At 46.1% G+C, this 20780-nt stretch overlaps 1 protein-coding gene across 1 annotated transcript in view; it reads left to right on the forward strand.

The window, feature by feature from the left end:
• Nucleotides 1-20780, forward strand: part of LOC126235400 (protein enabled homolog) — a 123551-nt gene that overhangs the window by 93447 nt on the left and 9324 nt on the right. The window lies entirely within an intron of this gene.

The raw sequence follows: 20780 nt of genomic DNA on the forward strand, positions 1-20780 counted from the left end.
TCCCCTCATTTGGTGAACAATGCACGAGCTTCCTCAGTATCTGTGGCCGGATTCAGTACTGCCAAGAAAACTTCATAAAGCAAAAAATTCCTCTGCCTCGTGATGACTGGGTGTTGTGTGATGCCCTTAGGTTAGTTAGGTTTAAGTAGTTCTACGTTCTAGGGGACTGATGACCGTAGATGTTAAGACCCATAGTAAAAAAAAAAAGCAACAAAATCAACATTAATTTCAGGACTCCCCAAATGAATGTTACAGGGCTGTTACTATTCCCAGTATATACTTACAGTATCACCTTCAATTTTCAGCCCAAACATTTCTGAAATGTAAGGTGCTGATTTCACATTAATGAGGTGTAATCAAGGTCTACTGCTGCACAGACACAAATCTATACTCGCATTCAACGACAACACTGGAAAAAGTTCTTGTCCGATTTAATTCAAATTTTTACACTATGAACTAATGAAAATTCTGGCGTATATAGGCTATACAACTTGTTAATACATACGAGGGTCACTCCAAAGGAAATCCACACTATTTTTGTAAAAATACAGTTTTCATTCTGCACGTGTGAAAGTTGTAGTGTGTAGATACATCCATCCAGCTTGTTTTCAAACTTAGCGCAACCTGTTTCCGTGAGTGGCGCCGTCGCACCATGTCTTCAACATGGCTGCTACACTCGACGTTCGTTAGAAGGAACGTGCTGTCATAGAATTCCTGTGCTGTGAAAACGAGACAGTGGGAAACATCCACAAAGGGTTGAAAAAGGTGTATGGAGATGCTGCTGTCGATCTCAGTACAGTTAGTCGGTGGGCAAGCAGGTTACGTGATGAAAGCGGGCACGGTAATATTCAGGATTGTCCTCGCAGCGGCAGGCTTCGTACTGCACACACTCCACAGAATGTGCAGAGAGTTAACGAATTGGTGACTGCTGACAGACGCATCACAGAGAACAAATTGTCACGCTACGTTGGGATACGGGAACGAAGTGTTTGCAGAATACTGGAAGTGTTGGCGTTAAAAAAGGTTTGTGCCAGGTGGGTTCCCATGATGTTGACAGTGGCTCACAAAGAAACAAGAAAAACGGTATGCTGCGAACTTTTGGAACAGTACGAGAATTGTGGAGACGAATTTCTTGGAAGAATTGTGACAGGTGATGAAACATGGCTCCATCATTTTTCACCAGAGACGAAGAGGCAGTCAATGGAGTGGCATCATGCAAATTCACCCAAGAAAAAAAATTCAAAACCACACCTTCTGCTGGAAAAGGACTCTTCCTTGTGGACGTCATACCAAGTAGAACCGCCATAAATTCTGATGCATATGTGACGACACTGAAGAAACTTCAAGCTCGACTGAGTCGTGTTCGACCACATCGCCAAAAGCAGGATCTTTTACTGTTGCACGACAATGCACGGCCACATGTCAGTCAAAAAACCATGGAAGCGATCACAAAACTCGGATGGACAACACTTTAACTCCCGCCTTACGTCCTGACCTGGCTCCATGTGACTATCATCTCTTTGGGAAACTGAAAGACTCTCATTGTGGAACAAGGTTTGAAGATGATGACTCCCTTGTGCAAGCTGTCAAACAGTGGCTCCAACAGGTTGGTCCAGAATTTTACCGTGCGGGTAGACAGGCGCTGGTTCCAAGATGGCGTAATACAGTTGAGAGGGGATGGAAATTCAGTGCAGAAATGAAAATATTGTTCCTAAAGGATGTATCTACACACTGTAAAACTTTCATACATGTAGAATAAAAGATGGATTAAAAAAAATTGTATACATTTCTTTTGGAGTAACCCTCGTATAATAAATGTAATTTATATGATATATAAAGAGGAAACGTTATCATCACCTCAGTTATTAACACTACTCTAATACATACACTGAAGCGCCAGAGAAACTGGTACAGGCATGCGTATTCAGATACAGAGATTGTAAACAGACAGAATGCGGCGCTGCGGTCGGCAAAGCCTATATAAGACAACAAGTGTCTGGCGCAGTTTTCACATTGGTTACTGCTGCTACAATCGCAGGTTATCAAGATTTCAGTGAGTTTGAATATGGTGGTATAGTCGGCGCACGAGCGATGGGACACAGCATCACCGAGGTAGTGATGAAGGGGGGGGGGGGGGGGGAGGGGGGTTCCTTTACGATCATTTCACGAGTGTACGTGAATATCAGGAATCCGGTAAAACATCAAATCTCCGACACTACTGCGGCCGGAAAAAGATCCTGCCAGAACGGGACCAACGACGACTGAAGAGAATCGTTCAACGTGACAGAAGTGCAACCCTTCCGCAGATTACTGCAGATTACAATGCTTGGCCATCATCAAGTGTCAGCGTGCGAACCATTCAACGAAACATCACCAATATCGGCTTTCAGAGCAGAAGGCCAACTCGCTTACCCTCGATGAGTGCACGACATAGAGCTTTACGCCTCGCCTGGGTCCGTCAACACCGACGTTGGACTATTGATGACTAGAAACATGTTAGCTCGTCGCACGAGTCTCTTTTCAAATCATGGACGTGTACGGGTATGAAGAAAACCTCATGAATCCACGGCCACTGCATGTCAGCAGGGGACTGTTCAGGCTGGTGGAGGCTCTGTAATGGCGTGGGGCGTCTGCATTGCGAGTGATATGAAACTTATACGTCTAGATACGACTCTGACAGGTGACATGTACGTAAGCATCGTGTCTGATCACCTGTGTCCATTCATGTCCATTGTGCAATCGGACGGACTTGATCAATTCTAGCAGGACAACACTTCATGTCCAGAATTGCTACAAAGTGTCTCCAGGAACACTCTTCGTAGTTTAAACACTTCCGCTGGCCACCAGACCCCCCAGATACGAACATTATTGAGCATATCTGCAATGTCTTGCAACGTACTGTTCAGAAGAACATCGTAATGGCTCTGAGCACTATGGGACTTAACATCTGATGCCATCAGTCCCGTAGAACTTAGAACTACTTAATCCTACCTAAGGACATCACAAACATCCATGCCCGAGGCATGATTCGAACCTGCGACCGTTCCAGTCGCACGGTTCCGAACTGAAGCGTCTAGAACTGCTCTGTTCAGAAGAGATCTCCAACCCTCTTACTCTGACGAATTTATGGACAGCCCTGCAGTATTGATGGTGTCAGTTTCCTCCAGTACTACTTCAGACATTAGTCTAATCCATGCCACGTCGTGTTGCGGCACTTCTGCTTGCTCGCGGTGGCCCTACACTATATTAGGCAGGTTATTAGTTTCTTTGGCTGTTCGGTGTATTTAGACAGCCATTATTCGGATGTGGACGAACCCTTTTTTGTAGATCTTTCATTCCTTCTTCAAAGAAGGTGGTGAGCTGCGGGAGAGCATAGTACTTTTCACTTTCATTCCACCTCTAGCGATGATGGTTGACTGCAGAAGCGGATAGCACTTTTCAGCCATTGACCTAACATTTCTAACACATATTTGGACGGCCCCTTTATTATAGATCTTTCATTATTTCTTGAGAGAGAATGGTAGACTGCGGCAGGGCATAGCACTTTTCGCCTTCATTCCACTTCTAGCGAGAATAGTGGGCTGCAGTAGGTTACAGCACTTTACAGCCATTAATGTGGGGGAAGGGGGGCATGGCACTTTTCGCTTTCATGGTTGGCTGCAGTAAGCTACAACGCTTTACGGCCGTTGATGTGTGTGTGTGTGTGTGTGTGTGTGTTTGTGTGTGTGTATGGAGGGGGGGCGGGGGAGGGATGGTGGGCTGCAGCGGGGCATCTAACATTATATACATTTTTGGACGGCTTTGGGCTATTAATGTTTTTTAATGTATAATGAACAGCTTTTCCGTGTTTGGCAACATCGCGGTGAACTCACATTGGAAGCGTGTATTCGTCATCGCCATACTGGCGTATCACCCGGCTTGATGGTATGGGGTGCCATTGGTTACACGTCTCGGTCACCTCTTGTTCGCATTGACGGCACTTTGAACAGTGGACATTACATTTCACATGTGTTACGACCCGTGACTATACACTTCATTCGATCCCTGCGAAGCCCTACATTTCAGCAGGATAATGCACGACCACATGTTGCAGGTGCTGTACGGGCCTTTCTGGACACAGAAAATGTTCGACTGCTGCCCTGGCCAGCACATTCTCCAGATCTTTCACCAATTGAAAACGTCTGGTCAATGGTGGCCGAGCAACTACCTCCTCACAATACGCCAGTCACTCCTCTTGATGAACTGTGGTATCGTGTTGAAGCTGCATGGGCAGCTGTACCTGTACACGCAATCCAAGCTCTTTTTGACTCAATGCCCAGGCGTATCAAGGCCTTTATTACGGCCAGAGGTGGTGGTTCTGGGTACTGATTTCTAAGGATCTATGCACCCAAATTGCGTGAAAATGTAATCACATGTCAGTTCTAGTATATTTGTCCGATGAATACCCGTTTATCATCTGCATTTCTTGTTCGTATAGCAATTTTAATGGCCAGTAGTGTATTATCGTCGCGTCTGGAATAGGCTGCGAGAAAGAAAAAGCTATGTTGTGACACGCTGTGAAAACGTGCGGTTTAGTTTACTTTCCCGCAGTCAGTTTTAAGTACGATAGCAAGGCATTTAACCCATTAGACAAACTGTGGTTGAGGGTGGTTGATTTGGGAGAGGGGACCAAAAAGCTAGGTCATCGGTCCTATCGGATCTTTCAAAGGAATCATCTCGGCATTTGCCTGAAGCGATTTCAGAAATCGTGGAAAACCTAAACTAGGATGGCCGGACGCGGCTGTGAACCGTTGTTCTCCCGAATGCGAGTCCAGTATGGTAAGCGCTGCGCCACCTCTCTCGGTAGGCAAGTTACGCCTCCCATGCACAATCATTCTCCTTTTATATAGCGATTTCAGAAATCGTGGAAAACCTAAACTAGGATGGCCGGACGCGGCTGTGAACCGTTGTTCTCCCGAATGCGAGTCCAGTATGGTAAGCGCTGCGCCATCTCTCTCGGTAGGCAAGTTGCGCCTCCCATGCACAATCATTCTCCTTTTATATAGCGATTTCAGAAATCGTGGAAAACCTAAACTAGGACGGCCGGACGCGGCTGTGAACCGTTGTTCTCCCGAATGCGTGTCCAGTATGGTAAGCACTGCGCCATCTCTCTCGGTAGGCAAGTTGCGCCTCCCATGCACAATCATTCTCCTTTTATATACTTATCGGTTTATATGTTTCTCAATTTTCGCAGAAAAAAGGGAAGTTGTATTTATGGACAATCGGCTTATGATTAGATTACTACTACGGAATGTGAATCGTCCGATAACCATTCGCAGATTAAAACTATGTAAAGTATTGTCATTGAAGTTATTATCGTCACTTTCCAGCAGCTGAACATGTATGTCTCGCACCGCATATAACAATGATCCCAAGTAATTTACATTCCAGCTTAAGAAGCCTTTGTGGCTCTCAAACATATTTCAGCAAGGATATGATGTCACCTGTAATTTATTTTTGGGTTTGATGTGTGCTGGTAGGGCGGACAAGACACACCAAATAGACAGTAATGCTGCCACGGTAGAGAAGTATTATCCAAAAACTTTGAGGGTTGTGACTGCTATCAGTTGAAGATGGCGCCAAGGTGGCGTCAAGATGGCGTGTCCAGTTGGAAAGGAGCCTAAAGAGGAGTGGTCCTTAGCGCACAGTTCACTTGAGAGGTGTCATACGAGTGATCCTAGCCGTTAGAGGAGGGCACTACTTACCAAACAAACTTTTTCGCTTCCTCAAAACTGTGCAGATGAGTAGTGTTAGGTGGACTATGAAACGTAGAGCCCTTCGTGCAATCGGTCGTTTTCTCCGAATGCCGAAGTGTAAAATAACTGTGCTATCCAGAATGAGATTTTTCACTCTGCAGCGGAGTGTGCGCTGATATGAAACTTCCTGGCAGATTAAAACTGTGTGCCCGACCGAGACTCGAACTCGGGACCTTTGCCTTTCGCGGGCAAGTGCTCTACCAACTGAGCTACCGAAGCACGACTCACGCCCGGTACCCACAGCTTTACTTCTGCCAGTACCTCGTCTCCTACCTTCCAAACTTTACAGAAGCTCTCCTGCGAACCTTGCAGAACTAGCACTCCTGAAAGAAAGGATATTGCGGAGACATGGCTTAGCCACAGCCTGGGGGATGTTTCCAGAATGAGATTTTTCACTCTGCAGCGGAGTGTGCGCTGATATGATATTCGCAGGAGAGCTTCTGTAAAGTTTGGAAGGTAGGAGACGAGGTACTGGCAGAAGTAAAGCTGTGGGTACCGGGCGTGAGTCGTGCTTCGGTAGCTCAGTTGGTAGAGCACTTGCCCGCGAAAGGCAAAGGTCCCGAGTTCGAGTCTCGGTCGGGCACACAGTTTTAATCTGCCAGGAAGTTTCATATCAGCGCACACTCCGCTGCAGAGTGAAAAATCTCATTCTGGAAACATCCCCCAGGCTGTGGCTAAGCCATGTCTCCGCAATATCCAGTTCTGCAAGGTTCGCAGGAGAGCTTCTGTAAAGTTTGGAAGGTAGGAGACGAGGTACTGGCAGAAGTAAAGCTGTGGGTACCGGGCGTGAGTCGTGCTTCGGTAGCTCAGTTGGTAGAGCACTTGCCCGCGAAAGGCAAAGGTCCCGAGTTCGAGTCTCGGTCGGGCACACAGTTTTAATCTGCCAGGAAGTTTCATATCAGCGCACACTCCGCTGCAGAGTGAAAAATCTCATTCTGGAAACATCCCCCAGGCTGTGGCTAAGCCATGTCTCCGCAATATCCTTTCTTTCAGGAGTGCTAGTTCTGCAAGGTTCGCAGGAGAGCTTCTGTAAAGTTTGGAAGGTAGGAGACGAGGTACTGGCAGAAGTAAAGCTGTGGGTACCGGGCGTGAGTCGTGCTTCGGTAGCTCAGTTGGTAGAGCACTTGCCCGCGAAAGGCAAAGGTCCCGAGTTCGAGTCTCGGTCGGGCACACAGTTTTAATCTGCCAGGAAGTTTCATATCAGCGCACACTCCGCTGCAGAGTGAAAAATCTCATTCTGGAAACATCCCCCAGGCTGTGGCTAAGCCATGTCTCCGCAATATCCTTTCTTTCAGGAGTGCTAGTTCTGCAAGGTTCGCAGGAGAGCTTCTGTAAAGTTTGGAAGGTAGGAGACGAGGTACTGGCAGAAGTAAAGCTGTGGGTACCGGGCGTGAGTCGTGCTTCGGTAGCTCAGTTGGTAGAGCACTTGCCCGCGAAAGGCAAAGGTCCCGAGTTCGAGTCTCGGTCGGGCACACAGTTTTAATCTGCCAGGAAGTTTTTAACTGTGCTATGTCTTTTACGGTGTTCTGAATGCTTTACCTGCTGATATGTCATTAACTGACATTTAGTAATAACAGGTCGTACCAAAAATGACGCGTTTTTGATAAATCTCCAATGCACCATTGTCTTGACATGGCATACTTTCACAGTACACAAGTGGTAATTAATCACATTCAAAAACTAAAATTCTTTAATCACAATTATGATGTTTCCCGTCATTTTGTTGTAACAAATCGTACCAATAATAACTCGATTTCGAGAGACCCTCACTGTGCTGGTGCTTGAAACAGCGTATATTCATAGGATCTAACTTATAGAAACGCACCAAATATGAGCTGCAACTGTAAAGGGCGAAATCCGATATGGTGTCCCCCAGCTTCTGTTTGTGAGGTGTCTAATTTAGTCTTTCACGCTAAGGAAAGCTGTGGAGCGTTAAATTTCGCTTTTCTAGCATCACTAAACTCGTCCAGCTCCTCGTCCACGACCGTTCGACGTCCACGACCGTTTCCTCCGCCCGTGTGAGAACGGCTTTAGGTTCGGTCAGGGCTTATTTCGAAACTACAGCTTATTTCTAAACTACAGCTTATTTCGAAACTATGATGAGACAATTGTCTATAGGAAGGTTACAAGGTAAGAAGACTGTAGCAAAACACAGAAAGACCCGCAAGGGATCTGCGTTCGGTGCAATGTATCATCACAAACGAAACAAATAAAGCGACATCGAAAAGAAACTTCATGGATTTAGAAATATTTGGAGTTCAAATCAAAAAACAGTAAAACTTTACATTCGGAAGGCAACCAAGCAATTGTGATACACACTGAAAGCTGACTAAAGTTTAACCGAAGATTTTACCAAAGACCTAACGGTGTTAAGAAAGGATAGATCAAATTCAGTTGATGGTAGCACGTTTGTTGCTTTAGAAGCAGTTTATCTTATAGTGAAGTTCATGTAGATAGTTCCTGTGAGATGGTATGGGTGGAGGTTATACGCGACAACCTGAACAAATTAATAACTGGTTCCTCTTACTGACACTCGACTCAGATAATGCTTAAAGGTTCAAGGAAAATTTGAGTCTCATTTTGAATAGTTACCGACTTATGCTGTTATATTTGGAGGTGACTTCAATCTACCCTCGACGTTTTGGTAACAATACATGTTTACAGTCGGTGGTACGCATAAAAATGATTCATATGGCTCTGAGCACTATGCGACGTAACTTCTGAGGTCATCAGTCGCCTAGAACTTAGAACTAATTAAACCTAACTAACCTAAGGACATCACACACATCCATGCCCGAGGCAGGATTCGAACCTGCGACCGTAGCGATCGCTCAGCTCCAGACTGTAGCGCCTAGAACCGCACGGCCACTCCAGCCGGCGGTACACATAAAGTAATGTCCGAAGTTGTACTAAATTGTACTCTAAAAATTATTATGAGCATTTAGTTTAGGAGCCCACATGAAGTGTAGGTGGTTGCAATAACGTAACAAATGTTTTACAAGGGAAGTGCGTGACCTCGAACGCTCAGAACCGCATGAAAATAAAAAACGCTCATCCCATAAACAGTGGTATGGATCGTTCGCTTGCAAATGCACGTCTCATCAAGAGAAGTACTTGAATGAGAGCAACTATGATAACGCGAAGAAAAAAAATACCGATATAATAGGACCAAAAACACATATTTAAATATTGTTACTTACTGCTACATTTCCTTCTGCTTAAAACAATTATGCCATCTGAACAACAAACGTCGCACACTAACCTGACAGAGATGCACAGCTGTTTTCTCTTCAAAGGGAAGTTGTGGGGCCGTACGCTGTGGCCGAGCGGTTCTAGGCGCTTCAGTTTGGAACCGCGCGACCGCTACGGTCGCAGGTTCGAATCCTGCCTCGGGCATGGATGTGTGTGATGTCCTTAGGTTAGTTAGGTTTATGTAGTTCTAAGTTCTAGGGGACTGATGACCTCAGATGTTAAGTTCCATAGTGTTCAGAGACATTTGAACCATTTTGAAGTTACGTGATTTCAATAAAATGGTCAAAGTGGCACAGAACAATACGCACATCTTACTTTAGCCACTTTTTCACTTTCAACATCTTTTCCGCATCCAAGCAGTCCAATATTGTTCCCCAATTATTAATTTTTCCAAACAATCATATACAATCTAAAACAAAAAAACGACGCACCACGAAGGGATTATCCGACCTGGATGGAAGTCTGTAGATGCGATGTACATGTGCAGACAAACAAATTATTACAGTTACACGAAAAAATATGATGACTTAGTCAAGAGATAGAGCTTCACAAACTGAGGAACTTAAAAACGTGTTGGTCCACCTCTGCCCTTTATGCAACCAGTTATTCAAAATGTTCAAATGTGTGTGAATTCAAATGGTTCAAATGGCTCTGACCACTATGGGACTTAACTTCTGAGGTCATCAGTCCCCTAGAAGTTAGAACTACTTAAACCTAACTAAACTAAGGACATCACACATATCCATGCCCGAAGCAGGATTCGAACCTGCGACCGTAGCGGTCGCGCGGTTCCAGACTGTAGCGCCTAGAACCGCTCGGCCACCCCGGCAAGCTGTGTGAATTCCTAAGGGACCAAACTGCAGAGGTCTTCGGTCGCTAGACTTACGCACTACTTAAACTAACTTATGCTAAGAACAACACACACACCCATGTCCGAGGGAGGACTCGAACCTTCGGCGGGAGGAACCGCGCAATCCGTGACACCGGGCCTCCAACCGCACGACCACTCCGCGTGGCAACAACCAGTTATTCGGCATGTCATTGGTTGTAGCATGTCCCCCTGAAGGATATCGTGCCAAATTCTGTCCAATTAGCGCATTAGGTCGTCAAAATCTCGAGCTGGTTGGAGGGTCCTGCCCATAATGTTCCAGACGTTCTCAATTGTACAGAGATGAGGCGACCTTGCTGCTCAAGGTAGAGTTTGCCAAGCACGAAGATATGAAGAACAAACGCTTGCACGTCTCTTGGTGAAATGTAAACGCAGAATAGCTTGCCACGAAAGGAAACAAAACAGGCCGTAGAATATCGACGACGTACTGCTGTGCTGTAAGCGTGCCACAGATGACAACCAAATGGGCCCCGCTATGAAAAGAAATGTCACCAGAGACCACCACTCCCGGCTCTCGGGCCGTATGGCAGGCGACAGTCAGGCTGGTATCCCATATCGCTGTCCGTGGCGTCTCCAGACACATCTTCACCCTGAAATCTCATGCAGTAGAAATGTCTTCAATGATGAATCCCACTTCGAACTAAGCCCTGATGAGTAGCAAATTTTGTGTTGGCTTTTGTGACAACGCCTTGGCTGGTCATCTGTGGAGGTAGATTTCCTAAAGATTTGAAACTTATATCTGTTTTATCACTATTTACCTTAATTTCAAGATAACTTTACTGTCTCATCATTTTTATATTTTATAATCAAATTTAACTTATGGTGCAATTTGTTTAACTTACCTTCAACTAAGTAGATTTCATGTACTGTACCGTCAAGAAGAATCAGAATTATCAATATTACTTTTGATATATCTAATTTTGCTGTTTACCTGGGGATTCCTCACAAAATATTTATTCTCTATGCTCTTGATACATATGTGGCACCGGCCGCTGTGTCCGAGCGGTTCAAGGCGCTTCAGTGCGGAACCGCGCTGCTGCTACGGTCGCAGGTTCGAATCCTGCCTCGAGCATGGATGTGTGTGACGTAATTAGGTTAGTTAGGTTTAAGCAGTTCTGAGTCTAGGGGACTGATGACCTCACATGCTAAGTCCCATAGTGCTCAGAGCCATTTGAACCATATGTGGCCTGACAAGCTTACCAGGCAACTGTTTATTGCAAGGTAATTATCTTTGCGTGTAAATTCCGCTGTTAAAATGGAAGTATTTGGTGGAATGTACTACATAAGGCCCCCAGGACTTCGGAGGACTGTTGTACTAAAACTACAAGACATGCATAAAAATGGCACGTATCGCTGGATAGAACATCCCTCCAAATTTCGATTCGCAATAAGCAGGCTGGTGTAGTTGTAGAGCGCACTTCATTCCAAATTATTCCATAGAACTATTCGCACTTGCAGATAGGCAACTACACGAACAAATGTATGTCGTGTATTCGAACGCAAGTTGCAAAGTACTCGTGTGACTCAAATACCTTATAGTCAGCTTTTTCGTCTACTAAGAATAGCTTAATCTCTGGTGGGGAAGTGCAAAGTATATCTCTACAGTCGCTCCGACCATTCATACGGGTTGGCGCAGAGGTTTGGATTAGCTAGTACAGCGTGGACGGGAAGCCAAAGCACTCTTTGTTCTGCCGTGAACTGTGAACATCTTCGGCTTGCTGCCCACTTTTAAAGTATTGACATTTGTCTTGTGTTACTGAGATGGCCTTGTTGAAGCTACATCGTCCAGGATTATTTGTGAGACGGTTGCTTGGTTGCATACTTTCCTACTCCTTAAATAGTATCACGACGGTTTTTATAAATATGGGGTTACTTTCCTGTATTTTGTAAATTTTTAGTTTTGTACAATCAGGTGATCTATTGTTCAGTTCATCAGTTTTTATATCTAGTTTATAAATAATAACTGTGTTTAAATGCAACTCTCTTATGAATTATTTTCCTCACAATGTCATTTTTGAATCCTAGGACATTTAATGCTCCTCGTCTCGCTCATTTTAGCTGTCTTCACGAAATCACCACGAGTTTGTGTAACGTATTTGAAATGTTTTTGAAACTACACTCCTGGAAATGGAAAAAAGAACACATTGACACCGGTTTGTCAGACCCACCATACTTGCTCCGGACACTGCGAGAGGGCTGTACAAGCAATGATCACACGCACGGCACAGCGGACACACCAGGAACCGCGGTGTTGGCCGTCGAATGGCGCTAGCTGCGCAGCATTTGTGCACCGCCGCCGTCAGTGTCAGCCAGTTTGCCGTGGCATACGGAGCTCCATCGCAGTCTTTAACACTGGTAGCATGCCGCGACAGCGTGGACGTGAACCGTATGTGCAGTTGACGGACTTTGAGCGAGGGCGTATAGTGGGCATGCGGGAGGCCGGGTGGACGTACCGCCGAATTGCTCAACACGTGGGGCGTGAGGTCTCCACAGTACATCGATGTTGTCGCCAGTGGTCGGCGGGAGGTGCACGTGCCCGTCGACCTGGGACCGGACCGCAGCGACGCACGGATGCACGCCAAGACCGTAGGATCCTACGCAGTGCCGTAGGGGACCGCACCGCCACTTCCCAGCAAATTAAGGACACTGTTGCTCCTGGGGTATCGGCGAGGACCATTCGCAACCGTCTCCATGAAGCTGGGCTACGGTCCCGCACACCGTTAGTCCGTCTTCCGCTCACGCCCCAACATCGTGCAGCCCGCCTCCAGTGGTGTCGCGACAGGCGTGAATGGAGGGACGAATGGAGACGTGTCGTCTTCAGCGATGAGAGTCGCTTCTGCCTTGGTGCCAATGATGGTCGTATGCGTGTTTGGCGCCGTGCAGGTGAGCGCCACAATCAGGACTGCATACGACCGAGGCACACAGGGCCAACACCCGGCATCATGGTGTGGGGAGCGATCTCCTACACTGGCCGTACACCACTAGTGATCGTCGAGGGGACACTGAATAGTGCACGGTACATCCAAACCGTCATCGAACCCATCGTTCTACCATTCCTAGACCGGCAAGGGAACTTGCTGTTCCAACAGGACAATGCACGTCCGCATGTATCCCGTGCCACCCAACGTCCTCTAGAAGGTGTAAGTCAACTACCCTGGGCAGCAAGATATCCGGATCTGTCCCCCATTGAGCATGTTTGGGACTGGATGAAGCGTCGTCTCACGCGGTCTGCACGTCCAGCACGAACGCTGGTCCAACTGAGGCGCCAGGTGGAAATGGCATGGCAAGCCGTTCCACAGGACTACATCCAGCATCTCTACGATCGTCTCCATGGGAGAATAGCAGCCTGCATTGCTGCGAAAGGTGGATATACACTGTACTAGTGCCGACATTGTGCATGCTCTGTTGCCCGTGTCTATGTGCCTGTGGTTCTGTCAGTGTGATCATGTGATGTATCTGACCCCAGGAATGTGTCAATAAAGTTTCCCCTTCCTGGGACAATGAATTCACGGTGTTCTTATTTCAATTTCCAGGAGTGTACCTTCAGCAGCAACATTATTTTCTGATTTTATATGGAATTTGCAGCTAAGGTGAGTGTGAGTTACAGTAATCTTCAAGATTTCTGCAGCGACGAATACTTCGAGATTTTGCTCCCAAATGAGTCATATTCTAGTCGTTAGATGTTGGAGAATACAGTGCGCAGTGTCATTTTCATTCCACGTGTCACATCTCTTCAATGAGTGATACTTTGACACTGATAAATGTTTTAGAGTATTCGAAGATTTTGGTCGTGGTTTACGTATATTATATGTACTTTTATTACTCCGTTGTGCTTTGAAAGTTAGTGCAGCACCGCATATTTTACTAAAAGTGTTCAGATCGAGCTATTGTTCATTCGGTGGTCAAATTTCTAGGAAAGGGGAATGTTTCCAGGCCATTACAACTGGATTCATAATATCCTATGTACTCACAGAATAAAGTTTTACAGTAGTGGCCACTTTAAGTATCACTGGCAAACTTCCACGCTCTGATATTCGAGTTGCTGCATTACCGTCTCGTGCTGTACGTTCCACAAGCTGGAGCTCCAGACATTTCGTCCCTTCGCTGTGGATTGTGTGGTGGCAGTGGAGTTGTCCCCAACCAATAGCAATACAGCTTCCTCAAAATGAGCAGTTCTCACACTGCGAGATCTGCAAGTTTCCCGTCGGTCTGGTCTAATAGATCCTGTTCCACGAAGACGACCATCGAGTGTTTGAAACGTGACGTAATCTACTTCCTCGGAATCGTTCAGCATAAAGGCGCCTTGCTGCTCAACTGTTGAACAGTTCCTCCTCAGAAACGAGACACATATCAGCTAACTCAGTTAGAGTGGCCTCATCCAATAATAACAAACTCAGTTAAAACATTCACGTAAACGCAACATTTCATATCCATGGACGTGGATACTCCTAGCAAAACTTTCTCTTCCTAGCAGTAAGATGTAATTGAGATTACAGATTAGATTACAATGGCAACGTGTTGCAAACAAAGCAGTCAAAACGACTGTGAGCGTTGGCCTAAGGGAAGTCCAGCTTTAAACCTCTCAAATACGCGTAGCGGGGAAACGGTGTCACATAACAAAGTTTTCTTCTTTGACCTCCTCTAATAATTCAACAAATTTTCATACGTATAACTAATATTAAATTACGGACCTGATGTTCAGAGATATGCAGAATACACAACTCTAAACAGTAATAGTTTTATAGTGTAAATTTTGTTCCTCATAACAATATACACTCCTGGAAATTGAAATAAGAACACCGTGAATTCATTGTCCCAGGAAGGGGAAACTTTATTGACACATTCCTGGGGTCAGATACATCACATGATCACACTGACAGAACCACAGGCACATAGACACAGGCAACAACGCATGCACAATGTCGGCACTAGTATAGTGTATATCCACCTTTCGCAGCAATGCAGGCTGCTATTCTCCCATGGAGACGATCGTAGAGATGCTGGATGTAGTCCTGTGGAACGGCTTGCCATGCCATTTCCACCTGGCGCCTCAGTTGGACCAGCGTTCGTGCTGGACGTGCAGACCGCGTGAGACGACGCTTCATCCAGTCCCAAACATGCTCAATGGGGGACAGATCCGGATATCTTGCTGCCCAGGGTAGTTGACTTACACCTTCTAGAGGACGTTGGGTGGCACGGGATACATGCGGACGTGCATTGTCCTGTTGGAACAGCAAGTTCCCTTGCCGGTCTAGGAATGGTAGAACGATGGGTTCGATGACGGTTTGGATGTACCGTGCACTATTCAGTGTCCCCTCGACGATCACCAGTGGTGTACGGCCAGTTTATGAGATCGCTCCCCACACCATGATGCCGGGTGTTGGCCCTGTGTGCCTCGGTCGTATTCAGTCCTGATTGTGGCGCTCACCTGCACGGCGCCAAACACGCATACGACCATCATTGGCACCAAGGCAGAAGCGACTCTCAATGCTGAAGACGACACGTCTCCATTCGTCCCTCCATTCACGCCTGTCGCGACACCACTGGAGGCGGGCTGCACGATGTTGGGGCGTGAGCGGAAGACGGACTAACGGTGTGCGGGACCGTAGCCCAGCTTCATGGAGACGGTTGCGAATGGTCCTCGCCGATACCCCAGGAGCAACAGTGTCCCTAATTTGCTGGGAAGTGGCGGTGCGGTCCCCTACGGCACTGCGTAGGATCCTACGGTCTTGGCGTGCATCCGTGCGTCGCTGCGGTCCGGTCCCAGGTCGACGGGCACGTGCACCTTCCGCCGACCACTGGCGACAACATCGATGTACTGTGAAGACCTCACGCCCCACGTGTTGAGCAATTCGGCGGTACGTCCACCCGGCCTCCCGCATGCCCACTATACGCCCTCGCTGAAAGTCCGTCAACTGCACATACGGTTCACGTCCACGCTGTCGCGGCATGCTACCAGTGTTAAAGACTGCGATGGAGCTCCGTACGCCACGGCAAACTGGCTGACACTGACGGCGGCGGTGCACAAATGCTGCGCAGCTAGCGCCATTCGACGGCCAACACCGCGGTTCCTGGTGTGTCCGCTGTGCCGTGCGTGTGATCATTGCTTGTACAGCCCTCTCGCAGTGTCCGGAGCAAGTATGGTGGGTCTGACACACCGGTGTCAATGTGTTCTTTTTTCCATTTCCAGGAGTGTGTGTACAAACTAAAAGACTTGCATGTATGTGTTTACGTTATAGCGCAGCTCTGGATCATCTGAAGCTCTGGAACACCATTCTCAGGGGTGGGGGGAATCGATAAAGAATTATGTTGGTGCCCAATTCACTGTTTAAAGCCACGCGGCGTGACCGCGCGGTTTGGGGCGCCATGTCGTGGATCGCGCGGCGATGTTGTTGTTGTTATTAGCATAAGTTAGTTTAAGTAGTGTGTAAGTCTAGGGACCGATGATCTCAGCAGTTTGGTCCCTTAGGAATTCACACACATTTGAACATTTCTTGAACTGTTTTAAGGGTCGCTGGGCTGATCGGAGGCATTCCCACATGTATCCCCCAACGACAGGGTGGAAATAAGAAGGGGTGACGTGTTACTCACCATCTTGGATGTTTGAAGCCACCTTATACAGTCTTGGTACACGTACTACTTACTACCTAACAAAGTGGGATTTTTACACCCTAGCACTTCTTGAGATAGTAGCGGGAGTAGAAGAGACAAGGCGGTAAATATGTTAACATAGATCTAGAACGCATAAAGAAATTTCAACCGAATTGAGTATGCATATCTATGAAAATTATACTGTGGCGGTAAGATGCCCAAAGCACTGCTATTTGTGGGGCTGAGGGTGGAAAAGTGTTGCCATATGAAGATTGCCTCCAGATGGAGCAATTTCAACCCAACCTGGTACATAATTGACTTACTATATGAAAAAACAGTACTGTTGCGTAATACAGGCTCAGCCAAAAGGCAGAGTGTGAAGGGAGACGGACTGGAACTATAATTTTCTGGGTTACTGGTTGATTGCGTTAACTTTGCCCTATAATCAGTTTATTTAAAAAATTATTCGATAATTTATGTGTTCTATTAGCCACTGATGATCAAGTAACTAAGGTAAGATTCTTTTTTACATAAAGACAAATTTGAATTACAGAAATGAATGTTCATTTATTCATCTTGTGTGCACTCCTGTAACATTTATCTGATTATGACAAAACTTCAGTGAGTTGTGCTCACATTCGCGAAGATTTCTGCAGGGGTAAGATCCACCTACCACTGATAGGGATGAGGAAGAAAGAGGATGACATAGAAACTTAAATCAGGAACGTTTGGGCAACTTCAGTCAAATTTTGTATATACATAACTTATTTTTTTGCGTAAAAATATTGAGACAATAATATACAACATCTGCCCTAGAATTAGGTGAAGTGTTGAGAAGACGTGACATGTAAAATATTCGACAACTTCCAATGTTAGGATGAAATCTATATTTTTCGGAGTCACTAATTCGTGACATGACGTTTCACGCCCACAGTAAGGTTAAAACGGTAGAGTGCAAATACAGTGACATATTAGCATATATCTGTAACTTCTGAAAGAATTTCTACCAAAACGGCTACACGGGTCATCTGCTGTTTGAAAAAAAGTTAGTGGAACAGTAAGACATCACCACCACCCCGATGGCTGAGGGTTTGGGGTGAAAAAGTATGATAGCATAGCTCAGGTGGAGCAATTTCTACCAAATTGGTATATACATGACATTATTTGCATAAAAATGCCGTAGAGGAAAAATACTTCCACTACTGCTGGGTGTGATGTCGACGATGAGAAGGGTTGTCATGTAGAAACGTCCGAAAATGACCTGCTGGTATGTATTTCTTGAAATTAATATAAAGATCAAACTCTCATTTACGTTGTTCAGCGCATCAACAAACTGTGTTTTGGGGCCAAAGATCATGCCACACAGCTCAATACCACAGAGACGTTTAACTTCCTCTCTGGACTGGCGTGGTGTAAAGCAGTGGAGAATCACAAAGTTGCCAGCAACAGTCTTTTTTTCTAAAACGATAATCAGTTGCTGGCATCAATGCTTGTTTCCCAGAATTCACATGAAACTGCAGGGATAAATTAGCTCGAAATATGTGTACAAGTATGTGTGAAATATGTGTGTGTGTGTGTGTGTGTGTGTGTGTGTGTGTGTGTGTGTGTAGTAAACAATGGAAAGTCCAAGATGGAATGATACAATATTATAGAAAGGATAGCTTGTTATGCACCAATCAAAGAACTGCTCAGTTTTGAACCTTTCACAAAACTTCCTTCTTCCAAAATAGGAAACACATTTTCACACAAGTACAGCTCCCAACGGCATAGCCACTGTCTTGGGCCACAGCGGCCAGAGATAATGGCTACATGTGTGAAAACTGTGCTTGTGTGAATTGGTCTTCTATTTTCGAAGAAAATCATTTTTTACTAATTTCTAGGATTCTGACGTCGTAGCTGTATGATTTACCAAAGTATGCGATAAATATTACTTGATGAGTAGTTTCGAGCCCAAGCTCATAGGCGGATGATTTGATAATGGAACCTGAGCTCGAAACTAGTCACGAAATAATGAAGAAAATTAATATTGTAACTTGCAGGGTTCTCTTCCATTTATTGCATAATTTAGTAAAGACTTTTTTCTCCACCAGCTTACATACACATATGTGTGTGAAATATATGTGATGTACACTGTCGTGACAAAAAGTCATGGGATAGCGACATGCACGTATACAGATGGCAGTAGTAGGTATAAAATTGGCGGAGCTGTCATTTGTAATCGCTTGAATCATACGGAAATGTTTCAGACACGATTGTGGCCGCAGAATTGGAATTAACAGACTTTTAACGCGTAATTGCAGTCGCAGTTACATGCATGGCACATCCCTTTTCGGAAATCGTTAGGGAATTCAATATTCCGCTATCCTTAGTGTCAAGAGTGTGCCGAGAATACCACATTTCACGGATAACGCTGTGACTGACGGCATTCACTTAACGACCGGGAGCAGTGGCGGTTGCGTAGAGTTGTCAGAGCTAACAGAGGAGCAATACTGCAGAAATCAATGTGGGACGTGCGACGAACGTGTCCGCTAGGACAGCGTGGCGAAATTTGACGTTGATGGGCTGTGGCAGCAGATGATCGACGCGAGTGCGTTTTCTAACTGCATGACATCTCCCGCAATACCTCTCCTCGGCTCGTGACCATATCAACTTGACTCTAGTCTACTGGAAAGCCGTGGCCTGGATAGATAACTCCCGATTTCAGTTGGTAAGAGCTGTTGGTGGGGTTCAAGTACGGCACAGACCTCACGAAGCCGTGAACCCAGCTCGTGGACAAAGCACTGCGCAAGATGGTGGTGGCTCTGCCATGGTGTGGGCTGTGTTTACATGGAATGTACTGGTCCTCTGGATGTTCGGCTACTTGGAGACATGGACACCATGTTCCAAAACAACGATGGAATTGTTATGGATGACAATGCTCCACGTCACCAGTCCACAATTGTTCGTGATTGGTTTGAAGAACATTGCGGACAATTCGAGCACGTGGTTTGCCCACTCAGATTGCCCGACATGATTTCCATCGAACATCTATGGAACGTAATCGAGAGATCAGTTCATGCTCAAAATCCAGTATCTGAAACACTTCCACAATTATGGATCAGTATTTCTGCAGGGGACTTCCACCGACTTGTTGAGTCCATGCCACGTCGAGTTGCTGCACTATGCCGGGCAAAAGGAAACGATACATAATTTTAGAAACTATCCCATGGGTTTTGTCACCTCAGTGTATGTGTGAAACAATAAAAGTCCAAGATGGATTAATAGCTACTGGCCATTCAAATTACTACATCACGAAGATGACGTGCTACAGACGCGAAATTTAACCGACAGGAAAAAGATGCTGTGATATGCAAACGATTAGCTTTTCAGAGCATTCACACAAGGTTGGCGCCGGTGGCGACACCTACAACGTGCTGACATGAGGAAAGTTTCCAATCGATTTCTCATAGACAAACAGCAGTTGACCGGCGTTGCCTGGTGAAACGTTGTTGTGATGCCTCGTGTAAGGAGGAGAAATGCGTACCATCACGTTTCCGCTTTTGATAAAGGTCGGATTGTAGCCTATCGCGATTGCGGTTTATCGTGTAGCGACATTCCTGCTCGCGTTGGTCGAGATCCAATGTTAGCAGAATATGGAATCGGTGGGTTCAGGAGGGTAATAAGGAACGCCGTGCTGGATCCCAACGGCCTCGGATCACTACCAATCGAGATGACAGGCATCTTATCCGCATGGCTGTAAAGGATCGTGCAGCCACGTCTCGATCCCTGAGTCAACAGATGGCGACGTTTGCACGACAACAACCATCTGCACGAACAGTTCGACGACGTTTACAGCAACATGGACTATAAGCACGGAGACCACGGCTGCAGTTACCCTTGACGCTGCATCACAGACAGGAGCGCCTGCGATGGTGTACTCAACGACGAACCTGGGTGCACGAATGGCAAAACATTTTTTCGGATGAATCCAGGTTCTGTTTACAGCATCATGATGGTCGCATCCGTGTTTGGCGATATCGCGGTGAACGCACATTGGAAGCGTGTATTCATCATCGTCATACTGGCGTATCACCCGGCGTGATGGTATGGGGTGCCATTGGCTACACGTCTCGGTCACAGTGGACGTGACACTTCAGATGTGTTACGACCCGTGGCTCTACCCTTCATTCGATCCCTGCGAAACCCTACATTTCAATAAGTTAATACACGACCGCATGTTGCAGGTCCTGTACGGTCCTTTCTGGATACAGATA

The sequence above is a fragment of the Schistocerca nitens genome, chromosome 2 (assembly GCF_023898315.1).
Source record: "Schistocerca nitens isolate TAMUIC-IGC-003100 chromosome 2, iqSchNite1.1, whole genome shotgun sequence".
NCBI lineage: Eukaryota > Metazoa > Arthropoda > Insecta > Orthoptera > Acrididae > Schistocerca > Schistocerca nitens.